The sequence below is a fragment of the Aquarana catesbeiana genome, linkage group LG05 (assembly GCF_042186555.1).
Source record: "Aquarana catesbeiana isolate 2022-GZ linkage group LG05, ASM4218655v1, whole genome shotgun sequence".
NCBI classification, from domain to species: Eukaryota; Metazoa; Chordata; class Amphibia; order Anura; family Ranidae; genus Aquarana; species Aquarana catesbeiana.
In genome coordinates, this window is record NC_133328.1 from 245,968,134 (window position 1) to 245,988,440 (window position 20,307).

Here is a 20,307-nt window from a genome sequence, read left to right on the forward strand (position 1 = left end):
CCTCCTCAGTAGACCAATCTGTTAAATCCCCGGTCTCTGGAACTGTTGTCTGGGAATAGAGGTTCGCCATCTCCTGCCTGTCAGAAACCATGAAATCAGACCGAGACAGAAGTACAGTTAAATCGCATTTGTTTAATAGTAAAAGTAAAAAGAACAAAACGTAGTCAAAACATGGCCAAAGTTCAGTAGCTGTAACGGATAGTCAGCCAAACCAGAAGTCAGAGATCAATATAGTGGAAAAGCAAGCAGGATCTGGAGCCAGAAGGGATGTCAGCAAAGCAAGTCTTTAAACAGGAACGCAGGAGATAGGCTCTGTGATGTTGACCAAGGCGAAGGCAGAGATCCTTTGGGCTGGACGGCTTAAGTAGGCAGGACTGACTAGCAGGATATCATCAACAGCCGAGTAACTGTGGAGAGATAGGAGCTGGCAATTAGCCGACAGGTGAGCAGCCAGCTCTGAGAAGGAAGGGCCGAGCCCAGCCCTGACAGTACCCCCTCCTCAACGACCCCTTTCCTTCAGAGGACCACCAGGCTTGAGGGGAAAACGTCTATGGAAATCACGGAGGAGGACGGGTACGTCTGAGGATGAGACCCAAGAGCGTTCCTCCGGACCGTACCCCTTCCAATGCACCAGGTACTGTATGTGCCCACAGAACCTACGGGAGTCAACAATGGGACCCAATGTCACCCAAAGGAGAAGTGAGACTGGTGCAAACCGTAGCCAGAATACGATCAGGTGGGATCACAGAAACCAGAACCGACTCCATCTTGAAAGTAGAGGAAAATTGTTGAGACAAAGCGTCAGCCCTTACATCCTTAGTACCAGGTAAGAATGAGACAATGCAATTGAAACTAGACAAGAAAAGAGCCCATCGCGTCCTTCTGGGAGAGAGGCGTTTAGCCTCAGACAAGAATGTGAGATTCTTATGGTCCGTAAGAATGAGAACCAGCACAGTGGTACCTTCGAGGAGATGTCTCCAATCTTTCAAGGCTAAAATGATCGCCAACAGCTCTCTGTCACCAATCTCGTAATTGCATTACGCAGGTGATTTCTTGGAAAAGTCCCCACAAGGATGCATAGCGCTCTCAGAGGTAGGACGTTGACACAGAAGGGCGCCAACACCAGTCTCAGAAGCATCAACCTCAAGGATAAAAGGTAACGTAGGATCAGGATGTACCAACACAGGAGCAGAAATAAAGGCAGCCTTGAGACTCTCAAAGGCCTTAATGGACTCTGGAGACCAACTCTGTGGGTTACCATCCTTTCTGGTCATATTAGTCAGGAACTTGACCAGAGACAAGAAGTTATGAATAAACTTCCGATAATAGTTGGCAAAGCCCAGGAAACGCTGCAGAGGACATAAACCCACGGGTCGGGGCCACTGTAGGACAGCTGAAAGTTTCTCTGGGTCAATCGAAAAACCAGCAGTGGAAATGACATAGCCCAGGAATTTAACCTGTTCACAATGGAACTCGCACTTCTCAAGTTTACAGTAGAGAATGTGTGATGGCTTTCCAGGGACTTGGGAAATATGAGGATATCATCGAGATGAACCACCACACATAACTGCAACAAATCTCAGAGAACATCGTTAATAAATTCATGGAAAACTGCCGGGGCGTTACAAAGGCCAAAACGCATTACGAAGTACTCATAATGGCCTGTTCTGGTATTAAACGCAGTTTTCCACTCGTCAACCCTCCTTAATCCTCACGAGATTGTATGCCTCTCTCAAATCAAGCTTCGTGACAAGACCTCAAGGTTCGGGCGTTCCCTGGATGGGTAGGACAAGACTTCAAAAAGTGACCTGCCTGGCCACAATAAAGGCACAATCTCTCCCTCCTCCTAAAGGTTCTCTCATCTGCAGAGAGACGTGCGAAACCCAAGTACATGGGTTCACTTTCACTGATCGACTCGGTACCAGGAGGCATGGGAGGTGAGGGAGGCACGGGTGGGACTGCAAAGCTCGGAGACCAGCGTACAGGAGGCTTCCGCAAGCACTGCTTAAGAGAGTCTTTCTCTGAGTCTGGAGTCAATGAGGATGGCAAATTCTCCAGCTCAGTGGGTATATCTCGGACTGCTGTCTCATTCTTGATGGTATTCGAGAGACCATGAGCAAAAACAGCCATGAGGGCCTCCTTGTTCCACGCAACCTCTGCTGCCAGAATACGGAATTCAATGACTTAGTCGGCAACAGTTCTCGTACTCTGTTTAATGGACATGAGGCACTTGGCAGCAAAAGCGGAGCATGCGGGAATGTCAAATACCCTTTTAAACAAAGCCACAAACTCAGGGTAATTCATGACAACAGGTTTTTGCATCTCTCATAGAGGAGTAGTAAGGGGAATGACCAGAGGGATTATAGCAGTGCCAGGGAAAAGTATAGAAATGGAGTATTACAGGTAAAATTACAAAAATACTTTATTATATGTTTCGTCAAGACATTGGCTTCATCAGAGAATAATATGAGCTTGTTGCAATGATGAGGATCTGGGTAGGCCCGGCAGGGAGCCCCCCAGCTGAAGGCAGATCAGGCTGCACCGTATCTATGACTGCAGGGGGCGAAACATGTAGGAACTGAGCTTCTGTTTTGAAGGCCGTCTCCATCTGGCCCATTTTACTACACTTGACACTGTACAATTGCTGTAAACTGCATCTAAAATTTGGGGGTTTGCCAGGCCAAGGCTCTCTCAGAAAGCATATCACGAACCCTACTTTGCTTCTGTCCATGGAAAATGCCTGGGGCAGCATCTCAAAGTATATCTCAACTTGGTTGAGAAACACTCTGCATTGGACTGGATCGGCCCCAAATAGCTGGGGAAGCGGAGCAGAACCAGACATACCTCTTATAGAGGTAATACTTGAGGCGGGTGCCTGCACAGAGACTGGGACATCAGCAGGGACAGCCTGCAACATAGGTTGTACCGGGGAGGCCACAGTGGGAGATTCCAGGTGAGCCATGCGACTCGGGAGCGTTTGTAACGCCATGGCAAACTGATCCATGCGGTCATCCAGTTCATCCAATCTGGAAAACATATTACCAACAAGTGGATTGGCTGCATCTTCTGAATTCATGGCCTTCGCCTACTGTCAAAAACCATGAAATCAGATCAAGAGAGAAGTACAGTTAAATCACACTTGTTTAATAATAAAGGTAAAAAGAACAAAACGTAGTCAAAACATAGCCAAAGTCAGTAACCGGAATGGAAAGTCAGCCAAGCCAGAAGTCCGGGATCAATGTAGTGGAACAGCAAGCAGGATCTGGAGCCAGAAGGGATGTCAGCAAAGCAAGTTTTTAAACAGGAACGCAGGAGATAAGCTCTGTGATGGTGACCAAGGCGAAGGCAGAGATCCTTTGGGCTGGACGGCTTAAGTAAGTAGGGCTGAAGAGCAGGATATCAACAGCTGAGCAACTGTGGAGAGATAGGAGTTAGCAATTAGCCGACAGGTGAGCAGCCAGCTCCGAGAAGGAAGGGCTGAGCCCAGCCCTGACACTGTCCCTGAAACCCAGGGGATGTTACAGGTGCTGGGAAGAAGCTAGATGAGCTCTGTTAGCAGTTCAGTTTGGGGGACGGTAATCTCCAGAGTTTCTGTTGCTAATTCTAGGGCATGCTGCTGAACATGTTCTAGCAGTTTTCTGTATTCCCTTTCCAGATGCTGTTCCTTCCCTAGCAAATATTCCAGGTCCGGTTTAAGCTCCAAGACCCCTGCAAGACCGAGCATAGCCTCTCTATAACCTCGCAGGTCCTCAAGGGTAGGTTCCCCTTAATCTCCAAACACAAAACGATCTGTAAGGCTCTCCCACAGCAATCCAGGGCCACAAAAGTCATATCCCCCTGGAGAGCATTCTGTTGTCTCCCCTAAATATCCCTGCTCTGCGTGCCATTGCAGAGCCCGATACAGATTGTCCAGCTCTATCTCTTGCTGTACCAGCCTGTCCAACTCAGTCACCCATTTCTCCTGGGGCCGCTTTCCCAGGAATGCCATCTGCAATACCTGTTGGTCACTGGCCTGTTGCTCTGGGGTTGGATTGCACTTGCCCTGGTGTATACCAGTAGCCTGGAGGGCTCCAATCCAGAGTCCTACCCGAATCTGCTGCCTGAGCTCCAGGTATTCATCCATAGACACAGTCCTGCTGTACGCTGAAAGGACGATCCACAGCAGCCCTGGGAACTCTGATGCCAGGTCCATATCTCCGGTGGGGTAATTGAAGTCTGCTATCGCGATATTAGGTCCCGTTGGTGGTTTGGATGTTCCAGGTGCAAGGAAGCATCTCACCGCTGCCAACCAAATGTGACGGACTCCGGACACCCTGTTGGGTATTTCCTCCAAGAAGCTGCTTCCCAAGTCCTGGAACACGAGACCAATGGATCTGGCTATAGTAACCCCAAGAACCAGACAACACTAGTCTTGTAGTACACCAGAAATAGAACTGTTTATTAAAACACAAATACAGGCTTTTAAACACATGAGAAGGAGGTTCCCCCCTCCTGATCATATTACTCTAACAATACACTGTAACCAGAAACATAAATTAACAGGAGCTAATTAACTAATTTAAGCAGACTAGGTGACTCAGAGATATGGCCTTTCAGGTCAGCCTTGTCATCTCTAACTACAATACACATTATCATAAATATCAACCACTTGCTTCCACTATTTAACCAATGCTGGTGTAGAAATCCCATCTATTTCCTCTAGAGACCCCCACCTTAAGTAAATCAGTCCACATGTGTTTCCTGGGGACCATAGGCCTTGCCTTCCTTTTTATCTGACTCAACTCGGCCATTTCTAATTGAGCTGATCAGATTCCCAGCATCCCGCTTATGGGAAGTAATAGTGGCACATGTCCTACTTTTGCTTACAGGCTTAGGGCATTTATCCTTTGTTAGGGCATTGTTAGACTTATGAGAAGATGCACACCGCTTATTCAAATCTTCAGCTCTGTCTGCCGTGGTTTGAACACACTTCGAAGGCACTGCAGGTTTGACTTTGAGTGCCCTACTTTCCAAATCCTTTGCCTTGCTTGCCGTGTTTTCCAAACACTTGGTTGCCACTGCAAGCTGCTCCTTTAGTAAGTCTATTTCTAACTCTGCCTTTTTCCTATTTTCAGATTGAATACTGTATGTAGAGCATTCAGGAAGTGCAAACCAAACACAGCAACTGCCCGCCGCTCTCCCTTACTGAACCCAATACTTTTGAGACCAAAATCTGAGGAAAGATCAGAGGCTCCATCCCCCCCAAGCTCTGTTCAAAGGAGAAGCATACCTAGCCAGCTCCTTTGCAACAGACACCCGCTGATCATCTCTGGCCAAATTGGTAGGAAGGGTGCACGCTTTCTCTTCCTGGACACCAGAAACCTTTGCAGCCTTACTCTTTCTAAACAGTGTATGCAGCATTTCCCCCCAGCACAAGCAACAAAACACACCACAGAAAACAGGTCTGCTTCAGTTGAGCTTTAGTGCAAATTCCAGCCACGAGCCTCGAAATGTTTTTCTTTGGTCTAGTAAAGGTTCTTTGCAGTACAAGCCAAGGAAGATTACACCTCTGTAGTGTATTCATGCTTTTACTAAACAGAAAAGCTGCATGTACAACTGCAGGATATGCAACATGCACAAAAGTAATTAATTATCCATTCTAGCAAAATAATCATGTACAATATGTATGCAATCCGTATCTTTATAATGGAGTCATGAGGATGGAATCTTCTTGATGGTTCTTTGCTCAAAATCCAACTCAAAACTTCTCCAAAGTCCTTGAGCTTCAAACAGACATATGTTGCTCCTTTGTGTTCTAAAACCATCTTGGTTCTTTGTCTCTCACATGCTTGTTCAAAAGTCCTAAGCTCCTCCCACATACTTCCTGTAAACCATATCCTGCAACCTAACTTCAGCTAATCAGACTGCTTCATTTACATATCAATAGGGAGAGCCTTAGATTCTTTTAACAGCACATGGGCTTAAAGTCTAACAATTAACAAATGCATATGCTATAAAATCACCCCAAAATATCCATTGCAGCACAGGCTTAGACAGATTATTGTTCAAATCTATGGTCTTGGGGATTGGGTTAAACGCTACTAGATCTGTAAGTGCTTCTGGGCTTGTTTACATCAGGCAAACGTTTCTCTGATTTGCATGGCTGCCACCTGCTCTTCTGTTCACATGTTCTCTAGATTCTACCAGGTGGATGTTCAGGTCTCAGCTTATTCCAGCTTTGGGTATAAAGTCCTTCAAGCAGCTCTTCAGGCTGGGTTCACGCTGTGTGGCAGACATGGCTCAGAGCAGGGGTCCAGTGCGTCCCTGTTCTCCATTTCAGGGACATATCAGGCCCAAATTTTTGCCTGAATTCGGACTTGAAACTGAGCCAAAGACGTACAGGACCCTTCTGCTGTGCCCTCCGTGGCCGCCCCAGAGATGTGTGAACCGGCTCCCTTGAGAGCCAGTCACAGTCTCCTGTCATGCGAATTGGATGCGTGGAAAAGCCTGCATCCAATTCGCATCAGTGTGAACCTAGCCTCAAGCTGCACACAGTCCCCAGTTTTCTATTGTTTTTAAGTGGCCTGTTAGTGTTTTATTTGCTTTGTTATCCACTCCTCATTTGGACTGCTTTTGGATGTCTCTGAATCCTGTGTCCCTCAATGAACGAGAAGTAAGTCAGAATTTTTGTACTCATGGTAAAATCCTTTTTCTGGAGTTCATTGAAGGACAATTGTGCCACCCACCTCTCAGTGTCAGTCACTAGGTGGAAGGGTGACTACTCCTAGCATGTGACAGTGCTCAGGGCTAGTAATTAGCTGGTAGACTAGATCATTCTCCCTCTAAGGGAAAAATTGGCCCCAGATGACCAGCAACTTTTGATTTGCCTCACTACCAAAGCTGAAAGGATAAACCAAATGGGCTTTAACTTATTTAATACAGTAGTATTAAACACATGTCTGATAAAATGTAGTGCTCTTGCCGGTAATATTCCTGTGTTTTATTGTCAGCATTGCTTTTAAATCCTTCATGACCAATGTCAAAACAAGCCTTAACGCCCAAGCCCAATTTTACAATTTTGACATGTGTTAGTATACTGTACATATCATTGCAACTACTTAGTGTATCCAGGTGGAATATACAGTGCCTTGCAAAAGTTTTTTACCCCCCCCCCCCCCCTTTGGCTTTTTACCTATTTTGTTACATTACAGCCTTTAGTTCAATGTTTTTTTAATCTGAATCATGTGATAGATCAGAACACAATAGTCTAAGTTGGTGAAGTAAAATTAGAAAAATATATACATAAAACTATTTTTCAGAAATAAAAAACTGATAATTGGCATGTACATATGTATTCACCCCCCTTTGTTATGAAGCCCAAAAAAAGCTCTGGTGCAACCAATTACCTTCAGAAGTCGCATAAGTAAGTGAAGTGATGTTCACCTGTGTGCAATCTAAGTGTCGCACGATCTGTCATTACATATACACACCTTTTTGAAAGGCCCCAGAGGCTGCAACACCTAAGCAAGAGGCACCATTAACCAAACACTGCCATGAAGACCAAGGAACTCTCCAAACGAGTAAGGGACAATGTTGTTGAGAAGTACAAGTCAGGGCTAGGTTATAAAAAAAAAATTAAATCTTTGATGATCCCTAGGAACACCATCAAATCTATCATAACCAAATGGAAAGAACATGGCACAACAGCAAACCTGCCACCAAAACTCACAGACCGGGCAAGGAGGGCATTAAAAAAGAAAAAGATGCGCAAAGAAACTGCTACAAATAACAATAAATATTGCTGTGAACAGATTCTCTAAAACATGATAATATGAAAAATTGAGTGGTGTATCAAAAAACACCACTCACTCACCCCCCAGATGACGTCTATGAAGACGAAACGCGTTGGTTAGGACCCCACTGTCGCCACATTTTATCTCCAGCGCTGTTTTTTTTTTCATTTTACAAGTGAGTGTATATCCTTTTTATTTAATCATTTTTTTCTTAAACGGATTTACACTATATGGCCTTTTCTTTCCTTCCATCCTCCATCTGCCTTCTTCAACATTCATTTGAGCTTAACTACAATGTGCGTTCTGGCCCACACATCTCTCTGGATTCCTGCATCGCCTAGAGTGACAGAGTAACGCGTGCGTCCATCTACCAATATCGCCTCCAGGTGCCATTCCAAGCCACCCATCACCTAAGTGCATCCGACCCAGTCCGGCGTATGCCCCATTGGGTCCACTCCATCTGGTAAGCCTTCTTACAATTGGTGGTGGTGTGTCTGTTTTATTTCAAGATCTTATACAGCTTTGATTGGAACGTTCTTCTATAGACTTTTTCCCTTCATACATATATTGATGGTCCCTCTGCAGTATCTATAATTGGAACTGTGATTCTGACGTTTTCCATATTGGACGTTTACTCATTTTTTTACTAGCGCTACACTTATTGTGTGTTTTTTCTCTGTTTACTTTGTTGGTTGTGTTAGCTGCTTTTTGTTGTTACGGCAGCGCAGAATTGTTTTGTATATATCAAAAAACAAATAGTCCATTGAATATAAAAAATAAATGAATAAAACCAAAAGTGAATTTATCAAAAACAGAATATCCCAAAATGATCCTTCAAAATTTAGGAGATGGAAAAGTTCTTCGAAAAGCAGGACACATATTCATTCGAATCATCTGGAATACGGAGCATAAAATGCAAATACAAACTGCTTACCAGTGATAGAGATCAGAAGCGCTTGTGCATCAGCCTGCCGGCAGGTGAACTCACAGTGATTGAAAGCAGAGAGGAATCCATGTGTTTATCCAGGAATCGGCAAGGACAAAACTTCACTCTCCGGGACACTCTCATAAAAGCCAGGATCTGGGTATTCTCATGTAAGGAGGGCTTCATAGTGCAGTATGTTCCAGCAAAGGTATTTATTTAAAAAAACATCATACAAAGTCCATAAATTCAAGCAGGTTAGAAAAGCAGGTTTGAATCAGCCGCAGTGTCTAACAGTCAGGTGTTCAGCGTGGTGATGTCACAGGCTCATGCGCCACCCGACATGTTTCCCCTTAACAGGCATCCACAGGGAACAGAGGGAATTAATCAGAGAGGCAGCACAGAGACCTAAGGTAACCCTGGAGGAGCTGCAGCGTTCCACAGCAAAGACTGGAGTATCTGTATATAGGACGACAATAAGCTGTACGCTCCATAGAGTTGTGCTTTATGGCAGAGTGGCCAGATGAAAGCCATTACTTTCAGCAAAAAACAAAATGACACGTTTTGTGTTTGCGAAAAGGCATGTGGGAGACTCCCAAAATGTATGGAGGAAGGTTGCTCTGGTCTGATGAGACTAAAATTTAACTTTTTGGCCATCAAAGAAAACGCTTTTTCTGGCGCAAGCCCAACACATCACATCACCCAAAGAACACCAACCCCACAGTGAAACATGGTGGTAGCAGCATCATGCTGTGGGGATGTTTTTCAGCAGTCGGACTGGGAAACTGGTCAGAGTTGAGGGAAAGATGGATGGTGCTAAATGCAGGGATAATATTGAGCAAAACCTGTACCACTCTGTGTGTGATTTGAGACTAGGACGGAGGTTCACCTTCCAGCAGGACGAAATGCCAAACACACTGCTAAGGCAACACTTGAGTGATTTAAGGGGAAACATGTAAATGTGTTGGAATGGCCTAGTCAAAGCCCAGACCTCAATCCGATAGAAAATCTGTGGTCAGACTTAAAGATTGCTGTTTTTTGATTGAAAATGTATACTTTATTTTGCAAGAAAATATACAAAAAACAAATACTTAAACAGGGTACATTCTGTACTGCGACGCAGCGCATAAATACACTACATAACAATACATTGCCAAGCATACAAATAAATTACATTCATCCTGCGGTATGATGCCTAATGTGTTGTGCAGAGTAGTAATACCCCGAAACATCACATCATGCATGACGCCGCAATACCCTGAAAGCAGTACTTAAAAAACATTTCACAAAAAGTCCAGTCATACAGTCAAATAACATTCAAAATGGGCAACGGGTGTGATGGGGGGGTGGAGAAGGTGGGGCGGGGGAGGGAGTAAAGAGTTCACAGGCCCGAAGCTTTATTTGAACTGCCAAAGGATACACGGGGGAGAGGGGGGGGGGGATGGGGAAATCTTCAGACCTCCTCTTCCTCCTTGAAGTCCATCAGGTGATAGTCTCTGAGCAGACTGTGAACCAGTCTGCGACAGTCCTCGATGGACATCCTCTCCCGCTGGTGGATGAGGCGCTTTCTGGCGCACCATAAAGCGTCCTTGAAGCAACACAGCACCCGCCAGGCACCGTCAATGTCCTCCTGTGAATGAGTTCCACAGAAGAGTCCGTTCAACACACCAAAGTGTGTGATAGCAGTCTGTGGTACAAAGTCTTTGAGTTCAGGTTCCAAGGCCCTCAACAGGTCCTGTGCAAAGGGACACTCCCAGAAAACATGCAGAGCAGTTTCCTCCTGGATGATGCAAAAGGGGCAGTGCCTGTATCTGCACAGGTTTCTGGCATGCATGAATGTCCTGAGTGGCAACCCCCCTTGGATTGCCATCCATGCCAGATCTTTGTGCCTGTTGGTGAGTCTCTTTGAAGAAACATTCCTCCAGACCACTTTACAAGTGGCTGAAGGGAGGCCTGGAACAGTCTCAACAATGTCCGATGCTCTGATCAACTTGTGGATAGTTTTTGGCTTCCACAAGTCGGGCTTCACTCCATGTAGCCCCAGCTCCTTAATAAACTTGAAGGTGTCCAAGTAGTACCAAGGGGTGTCCCAGTTGTAGGGGATGGAGCTGTCCCATTTGTCCCAGCCTAGGGTCCTCCATAGAGGCAGGAGGAAAAAACGGGACATAGAGTTACCACCAGAGTCCACAGTTCTGTCCACCAATGTCCTGCGGATGCAGTTGCAAGCAAAGCACACCCTCAATAGTGTAGCGATGTCGGGCACGCCCTTACCGCCCTTGAGGGGTTCCTTGAACATAACCGCCCGCTTCACTCTGTCCATTTTGGAGCTCCAGATGAAGTGAAACACCGCCCTGGTGATGGCCTTACAGGTGTTAACCCGAGGGGGCAGGCCTGGGCGAGGTACTGCAACACAGGGAGGATCTCGCTGCGGAGTACCAGTGTTTTGCCTTCGATGGTGAGTTCTCTGAGGCTCCAAAGTCCAAACTTCTGTCGCATCTTTGACAGTCTTTCTTCCCAGGACTTCAGGGCTGCGCCCTCAGCTCCAAACCAGACCCCAAGGATTTTGATGAAGTCCGTCTTGACGCTGAAAGGAATTGGTGCAGAAGAAGGCAGGAACCACTTTCCGAAGAGCATGACTTCTGACTTCCCGCAGTTGACCTTTGCCCCTGAAGCTTGGCCGAAGTCCTCACAGGTCTGGGCGAGTGTGTCGATGGAGCGCCGATCAGCACAGAACACCGTCACGTCGTCCATGTAGAGTGAACACTTGACCTCCCGTCTGTCCGGTCCTGGTGCGGTGATCCCTCTGATCTCTGGGTTCCGTCTGATGCTTCGGGCGAAGAGCTCTATACAACAAACAAAAAGCAGAGGTGAGAGAGGGCAGCCTTGTCTGACCCCAGACAAGATTGGAAAGGGGTCAGTTTTCCAGCCATTTACCAGCACCAAACTAGAAATGTCAGTGTACATTACATTTACATACGAACAAAACATTTCCCCAAGACCAAACCTGCGCAGAGCTCTGCACATAAACTCATGGGAGACACGGTCAAAGGCCTTCTCCTGGTCAAGACTGACCAGGGCCGCGTGCACACGGCGGCCATGAATGTACTGGACCGTGTCCCGGACAAGCGCAGGGCTGTCCGCAATCCTGCGACCAGGAATGCCGCAAGTCTGATCCGGGTAGATGATCTGTCCGATGACAGACTTCAGCCTGTTGGCCAGGACTTTGGCGAGGATTTTGTAGTCCACGTTCAGAAGAGAGATCGGACGCCAATTTTTAAGATCCGATCTCTCCCCCTTCCGCTTATACAAAATCGTGATCATCCCCTCCCTCAGTGACGGAGGCATTCTGCCCTCCACCACCATCTCCTCGTACAGCTCGAGCAGGTCCGGGCCCACGAGATCCCACAGTGCTACATAGAGCTCAACTGGGAGACCATCGCAGCCCGGGGTCCTGCCCCGCCTAAAGGATTTAGCGGCAGAGTGCAGCTCCTCCAGCACCAAGGGGGCGTTGACGGTTGATGAACCTGCAGGATCAATTTGGTTAGAGATGCCTGACAGGAACCTATCGGCCGCCTGTGTGTCTGTTTCTTTCGGGGAGTAGAGGTTGGTGTAGTAGTCGCTGACCACTTGCATCACGGCCTTCTTCCCCTTCTGGAGTGTTCCGGTCTCGTCACGCAGCTCTGACAAGGGTGTGTGTCCTGAGTAAAGTTTCCTGAAAAAGAAAGAATTACACTTCTCACCTTTCTCAAGATTCTCCACCTTGGCACGGAAGACAATGTGCCTGGATTCTTCCTCGAAGTGTCCTTTCAGGCTCTTCTTGGTGTCCTCCAGGTCCTGCCTAACGTCCCAGCCGCAGTGATGAAGGTCCTGCAGGGACTGCAACTGACGCTGCAGTCTCCTGAGTTCCCTCCTCCTGGCGCACACACGCTGGCGTCCCCTTGCCTGAAAGAAGCTACGCAGCTTAACCTTTACAAACTCCCACCAGTCACTTACCCTTCCGAAGAATCTCTTTTCCTCTGTCCAGGTGGCATAGGCCTCCCGGAGTTCCCCCATCAGTTCCTCGTTTTCCAGCAGGGTGCTATTCAGCTTCCAGGAACCCGGTCCGCGGGCAAAGCCCTCGCCCAGGCCACCCCGAAAGTGAATAGCCCTGTGGTCAGAGAAAAAGCAGGGGACCATGGAGAACTCGCGATGCTTGACTGTTCTTGAAGTGAGCACGAAGTCAATCCTGGAACGCACAGATCCATCGGGTCGGCACCACGAATAGTTCACGGTCCCTTTCCCTATGGATCCCACGGCGTCCTGCAAGGAGGCCTCCGAGATCATCTCCTTGAGCAGCCCAGAAGTAGCATCAAGTTTTGCGTATATGCTGGAGCTGCGCCCATCCTCCTCGATCGGACAGTTAAAATCACCGCCGATCACTACTGTTCTGGTGGTGACGAGTTGGGTCCGCAGGGTCTGGAAAAGTTCCAGCCGCGCATTCTTGTCTGGGGGGGCGTACACGTTGATGAGCCTAACTGGCTCTTCCACCCACGAGCCGTCTATGACCAAAAGACGGCCACAGACTAGCTCATGGATAGAGTCAACCGTGAAACGCCCACCCCTGACCAGAATGGCTACGCCTGCAGACTTGCAATCGCCACCCCCGGACCAGTAGGAGGGACCAAGGGTCCACTGGGAGGACAGATGAGTGTACCTCCTCAAGGGGGGAAGGGCGCACTCCTGAAGCATGTAGACATCACTCTGCTGACTTGAAAGAAAGGTCAGGACCGCTTGCCTTCTAGATGTATCCTTGATACTCCTCACATTAATGGAAAAGATTGAGATCTCAGCCATAATGAAAAAGGGTATGAGGGTCTAGTTAACAAGGGTCCGAACTTACCTCCCCGGAGGGGGGGGGTGGTTCTTCCGTTGCGTCTTCTGCCTGTCCTGTGTCCTGGGCCAGGCCCAGCTCCTCAAGGACAGACTCCATCATCTGCTGGCTGATGTGGACGTTGGGGGGGAGGTCATGCTCAGGGTCGACCACAATCTCCTCCCCTTCCCCCTCCTCTCCTGCAGACTCTAGGTCCTCCACTACTTGCTCGGGTCCATCGCTGTCGCGTTGGACCCCGTTGGGCCGTTTGGTGGAGGTGGCAGGTTCCTCCGCTATTGGGCTCTCTGGCTTACGTTTCCGGCTTCCTCTTGGGCCACTGGTGGGGGTGGAGGGGGGTGGGAGGGTGGGGAAGTCCTCCAGGGAGGACAGGTTGGGGGGGGAAGGGGTGGGGAGGGGCTCCTCCGGCACAGAGGGGGTGGGAGGGGGTGTGCTGGAGGTAGGGGATGGGGCAGGAGGGGCAGGGGCAGGTGGGGCGGGGATGGACTTACCTTTGGCCTTTCGAGGTTCTTTTGGTTTTTCTGGCAGCTTTCTCCCGGATGGCTTACCCTGGCTTACGGCTCCAGCGTAGGTCCGGGTTCTCTGGGGGCAGTGTCTGAAGACATGCTCTGCCAATCCGCAAAGGTTGCAGGCTTTGGACCTCGGACAGTCCTTGGTCTCATGGCCTGTCACCCTACAGAACTTGCAAGCAAGTTCTGTACAATCCTTCCCTATGTGTCCCGGCTGCCCACACTTGTTACAGTTGTAGGGTATGCCGGGGTAGAAGAGGATTCCTGCGGAGGATCCCAGGGAGAAGAAAGGCTGTAGGTGCTGGATGTCCCCCGAAGGGTCTTTCCTCAGTTTGCAGAGCACAGACCACTTACCTATCCAGAAGCCGTTGGTATTGAAGATTTGGATCGGGTCCTTCACCACGGTGCAGAACCTCTGGAGGTAGGTGGCTATGTCCTTTCCACTGGTATGGGGGTTCCTCATGGCCACTGTCACCCGCTTTTCGTCCCGTGTTATGGGGCAGACTTAAAGATTGCTGTTCCCAAGCGCAAACCATCCAACCTGAAGGAGCTGGAGCAGTTTTGTGAGGAGGAATGGGCAAAAATCCCAGTGGTAAGATGTGGCAAGCTCATAGAGACTTATCCAAAGCGACTTGGAGCTGTGATAGCCGCAAAAGGTGGTTCTACAAAGTATTGACTTTAGGGGGGTGAATAGTTGTGCACATTGACTTTTTCTGTTATTTTGTCCTATTTGCTTCACAATAAAAAAACATCTTCAAAGTTGTGGCCATGTTCTGTAATTTAAATGATGCAAATCCTCAAACAATCCACGTTGATTCCAGGTTGTGAGGCAACAAAACACGAAAAATGCCAAGGGGGTGAATACTTTTGCAAGGCACTGTACCTTGTTTTTCTGGACAGATTGGGCTTTTATTTGGTGGTAAATGTTAATGCATATCTTCTGATTTTGTTTTATAATGAAAGGAAAACTAGCCCAAAGTACAGTAGTATAAAAAAAATAAAAACCGTATTTTAAAATTTAGCCTTATTTATCTGCATGATACCTCTACTCCTGATGACTGCCATTAACCGCTTCAGCCCCGGAAGCTTTTACCCCACTTTTTACGATTCAGCACTGCGTCGCTTTAACTGACAATTGCGCGGTCATGCGACGTTGCACCCAAACAAAATTGACGTCCTTTTTTTTCCCACAAATCGAGATTTCTTTCGGTGGTATTTGATCACCTCTGCGATTTTTATTTTTTGAGCTATAAACAAAAAAAGAGCGACAATTTTGAAAAAACGCAATATTTTTTACTTTTTGCTATACATATCCCCCAAAAATATATAAAAAAATTTTTTTTTCCTCAGTTTAGGCCAATATGTATTCTTCTACATATTTTTAGTAAAAAAATCGCAATAAGCGAAATAAGGGATAGTTTTATGGCATTTTTAATATTAATTTTTTTTTTTTATTAGTAATGGCGGCGATCTGCGTTTTTTATCGTGACTGCGACATGGTGGACACATCGGACACTTTTGACACATTTTTGGGACTATTGTCATCTATACAGCGATCAGTACTATAAAAATGCACTGATTACTGTGTAAATGACACGGGCAGGGAAGGGGTTAACCACTAGGGGACGATGAAGGGGTTAAGTGTGTCCTAGGGAGTGATTCTAACCATGGGGGGATGGGCTACAACTCATATGGCAGCGATCACTGCTCCTGATGACAGGGAGCAGTGATATCTGTCAAGGCAGAACGGGGAAATGCCTTGTTTACATAGGAACTTCCCCGTTCTGCGGCTCCGTGACACGTTTGCCGGGAGACTGGCGGACATCGAGTCACGCTGTACACAGCGCGCGACCGCTAACCCCCGCCAATTAAAGGGGACGTACAGGTATGTCCATTTGCCCACTTGCTGCCATTGTGCTGATGTATATCAGCGTGCAGCGGTCAGCAAATGGTTAACTGACACTTACACTGTCACTAACACTTAGACTGATGCTAACACTAAGTAAGGTGATTTTGCCGCGATTTTGATGTGACTTGAAGCATTGCCTGTGTAATCTTGTCATTTATGGACCTCAAGTCGCATCGAAGTCTGACCAAAGTAGCTCAGGGACTACTTTGAAGTCGCACAGATATGAATGTTACTCATTGGAAATCATGGAGTATGACTTGTCATGTGACAAGTTGCACAAGTGTGAAAGGGGACTAACTGACTCTCACACTGACACGGATACCTACACTGACACTAGCACTCACTAAATTAGGCCAAGCCCTGATCATTTTATTTTTTTTTTCCCAACAGACCTTTTTTTTTTTTTTTTTTTTGTACAGACTTCACCTCTAGCAAGGAGAAGTCTGTACAAAACTAGAGAAACACAGGGACGAGCTACGGGGTGAATGATCACTGTGAAAGTCAGTCAGGGGATCACAGCAATCGTGATCAGAAACATGTTCCCCCAATCCTTAGTAGAAGTCCCGTGGCTGTTACCTATAGCCTAGCAGCAGTGATTGAGCGCGCTTCCAGCACAGACACAGAACACATATACGCAGCACCTAGGTTTAAAGCCCATTTCCTGGATGCTGCATACATGTGTTATGTGTTGACCCTTACTGCATGGTAGCATGCAAGAACTTTTGGAGGTCTATTTTTAAAGCCGTAAATCTGAAATTTACCAAACATTCACTGCATATGAATCTTCCTGGTGCATGGGTTTTAACTGCCAATGATTGATTCACCACCAGTATTTGGTGAAAATCAAATTCACTGCTGTTTAACCACTTCAGCCCCAGAAGATTTGGCAGCTCAATGACCAGGCCATTTTTTCCGGTTCGGCACTGCATTACTTTAACTGACAATTGCACGGTCGTGTGACGCTGTACCCGAGCAAAATTGACGTCCTTTTTTCCCCACAAATAGAGCTTTCTTTTGGTGGTATTTGACTGCATCTGTGGTTTTTATTTTTTGCGCTATAAACAAAAGAAGAGCGACAATTTTGAAAAAACACTATCTTTTACTTTTTGCTATAATAAATATGCCACATTTTTTCCTCAGTTTAGGCCGATATGTATTCTTATATTTTTGATTAAAAAAATCGCACTAAGCATATTTTGATTGGTTTGCACAAAAGTTATAGCGCCTACAAAATAGGGGATAGATTTAAAGCATTTTTATTATTTTTTTACTAGTAATGGCGGTGATCTGTAATTTTTATCAAGACTGCGACATTATGGCGGACACATCGGACACTTTTTTTGACACATTTTTTAAACCAGTGCTATAAAAAATATAAACAAAAAAAGCGCAATATTTTTTACTTTTTGCTATACATATCCCCCAAAAATATATAAAAAAACCTATTTTTTCCTCAGTTTAGGCCGATATGTATTCTTCTACATATTTTTGGTAAAAAAAAATCGCAATAAGCGTATATTGATTGGTTTGTGCAAATCTTATAGCGTCTACAAAACAGGGGATAGTTTTATGGCATTTTTATTATTATTTTTTTTTTAATTAGTAATGGCGGCGATCTGCGTTTTTTATCATGACTGCGACGACATGGTGGACACATCGAACACTTTTGACACATTTTTGGGACTATTGTCATCTATACAGTGATCAGTGCTATAAAAATGCACTGATTACTGTGTAAATGTCACTGGCAGGGAAGGGGTTAATGCTACGGGGCGATCAAGGGGGTAACTGTGTTCCCTATTTGTGTTTCTAACTGTGGGGGGATGGAACTGTCTAGGAGGAGAGAGAGATCGGTGTTCATACATAGTATGAACACACGATCTATCTTCTCTCACCTGAATGAACCGGGATCTGTGTGTTTACACACACAGATCCCGGTTCTCGCTCTGTCACAAGCGATCGCGGGAGCCCGGTGGTCATCGCGAGCACTGGGCACTTGCATCGACTCTGGGCACACGCTGCGGGTGTGCACCCCCTAGTGGCCAAAAGAAAAAGCGACATAAGGTAACGCTGGTTTGCCCAGCCGAGCCAACCTGCCGCAGTAAAACTGCGGCGGCTGGTCGGCAAGCGGTTAAATATGCCCCTTTGTGTTAGTGCATACTTAAGGCAACAAATTCACTTTAGTATTACAAACTTTTACTTGGTACATACAACCATAAAATTTAAACTGAACTAAGCAATTTTTTTTTTCTTTTAGATTTTAGCAATATTTCTCATTTATTGACTTACAGAGTTATGCTTGGTGTTTATTTTTATTTATAAAGTACCAATATACAGTATCTCACAAAAGCGAGTACACCCCTTACATTTTTGTAAATATTTTATTATATCTTTTTATGTGACAACACTGAAGAAATGACACTTTGTTACAATGTAAGTAGTGAGTGTACAGCTTGTATAACAGTGTAAATTTGCTGTCCCCTCAAAATAACTCAACACACAGCCATTAATGTCTAAACCGCAGGCAACAAAAGTGAGTACACCCCTAAGTGAAAATGTCCAAATTGGGCCCAAGTGTCAATATTTTGTGTGGCCACCATTATTTTCTAGCACTGTCTTAACCCTCTTGAGCATGGAGTTCACCAGAGCTTCACAGGTTGCCACTGGAGTCCTCTTCCACTCCTCCATGACGACATCACGGAGCTGGTGGATGTTAGAGACCTTGCCCTCCTCCACCTTCTGTTTGAGAATGCCCCACTAGGGTTTAGGTCTGGAGATATGCTTGGCCTGTCCATCACCTTTACCCCCAGCTTTTTAAGCAAGGCAGTGGTCGTTTTGGAGGTGTGTTTGGAGTCGTTATGTTGGAATACTGCCCTGCGGCCCGGTCTCCGAAAGGGCGGAGAGCATGCTCTGCTTCAGTATGTCACAGTACATGTTGGCATTCATGGTTCCCTCAATGAACTGTAGCTCCCCAATGCCGGCAGCACTCATGCAGCCCCAGACCATAACACTCCCACCACAATGCCTGACTGTAGGCAAGACATACTTGTCTTTGTACTCCTCACCTGGTTGCTGCCACACACTTGACACCATCTAAACCAAATAAGTTAATATTGGTCTCATCAGACCACAGGACATGGTTTCAGTAATCCATGTCCTTAGTCTGCTTGTCTTCAGCAAACTGTTTGCGAGCTTTCTTGTGCATTAGCTTTAGAAAAGGCTTCCTTCTGGGATGACAACCATGCAGACCAACTGCGGTGTGTGGCGTATAGTTCGAGCACTGACAGGCTAACCCCCCACCCCTTCAACCTTTGCAGCAATGCTGGCAGCACTCATATGTCTATTTCCCAAAGACAACGTCTGGATATGATGCTGAGCACGTGCACTCCACTTCTTTAGTCGACCATGGCGAGGCCTGTTCTGCGAGGAACCTGTCCTGTTAAACCGCTGTATGGTTTTGGCCACCATGCTGCAGCTCAGTTTAAGGGTCTTGGCAATCTTCTTATAGCCTAGGCCATCTTTATGTATAGCAACAATTCTTTTTTTCAGATCCTCAGAGTTCTTTGCCATGAGGTGCCATGTTGAACTTCCAGTGACCAGTATGAGAGAGTGATAACACCAAATTTAACACACCTGCTCCCCATTCACACCTGAGACCTTATAACACTAATGAGTCACATGACACCAGGGAGGGAGAATGGCTTATTGGGCCCAATTTGGACATTTTCACTTAGGGGTGTGCTCACTTTTGTTGCCAGCAGTTTAGACATTAATGGCTGTGTGTTGAGTTATTTTGAGGGGGCAGCAAATTTACACTGTTATACCAGCTGTAAACTCACTACTTTACATTGTAGCAAAGTGTCATTTCTTCAGTGTTTTCACATGAAAAGATATAATATTTACAAAAATGTGAGGGATGTACTCACTTTTGTGAGATACTGTATGTTTATAACAATGTATCATCCATATCTGGCTTTGACCCCAATGTAGCTTGACAATACCTCAGTCATTCAGTTCCAAATGCTCCAGCCAGCTCACAATTGTTGGATGTATGTGGAAGATGAACTGCTGCTACTCACCAAAATAACTAATATGTATAATAACTAAATGTTATCCAGTAAGGGATTCTTTTTATTGTTTTAAAGAAAAAGAATAGCGCATATGATTAGCCCATAATGAGCAGGGGCAGTTTTAATTGCTGGGGATATATGTCATACAAAACAAGAAAAAGAAATCGAGCATTGTGAGGTATAAATTCAAAAAATAATAGTCAAAATGAACATGATTAAAATGCTTAAAAGGTTAGTTCACCTTTACCCAAAAACTGC

At 46.2% G+C, this 20,307-nt stretch overlaps 1 protein-coding gene across 1 annotated transcript in view; it reads left to right on the top strand.

Moving 5' to 3' along the window:
- The window catches only part of SACM1L (SAC1 like phosphatidylinositide phosphatase), a 281,982-nt gene that overhangs the window by 248,725 nt on the left and 12,950 nt on the right, over window positions 1–20,307 (top strand). The window lies entirely within an intron of this gene.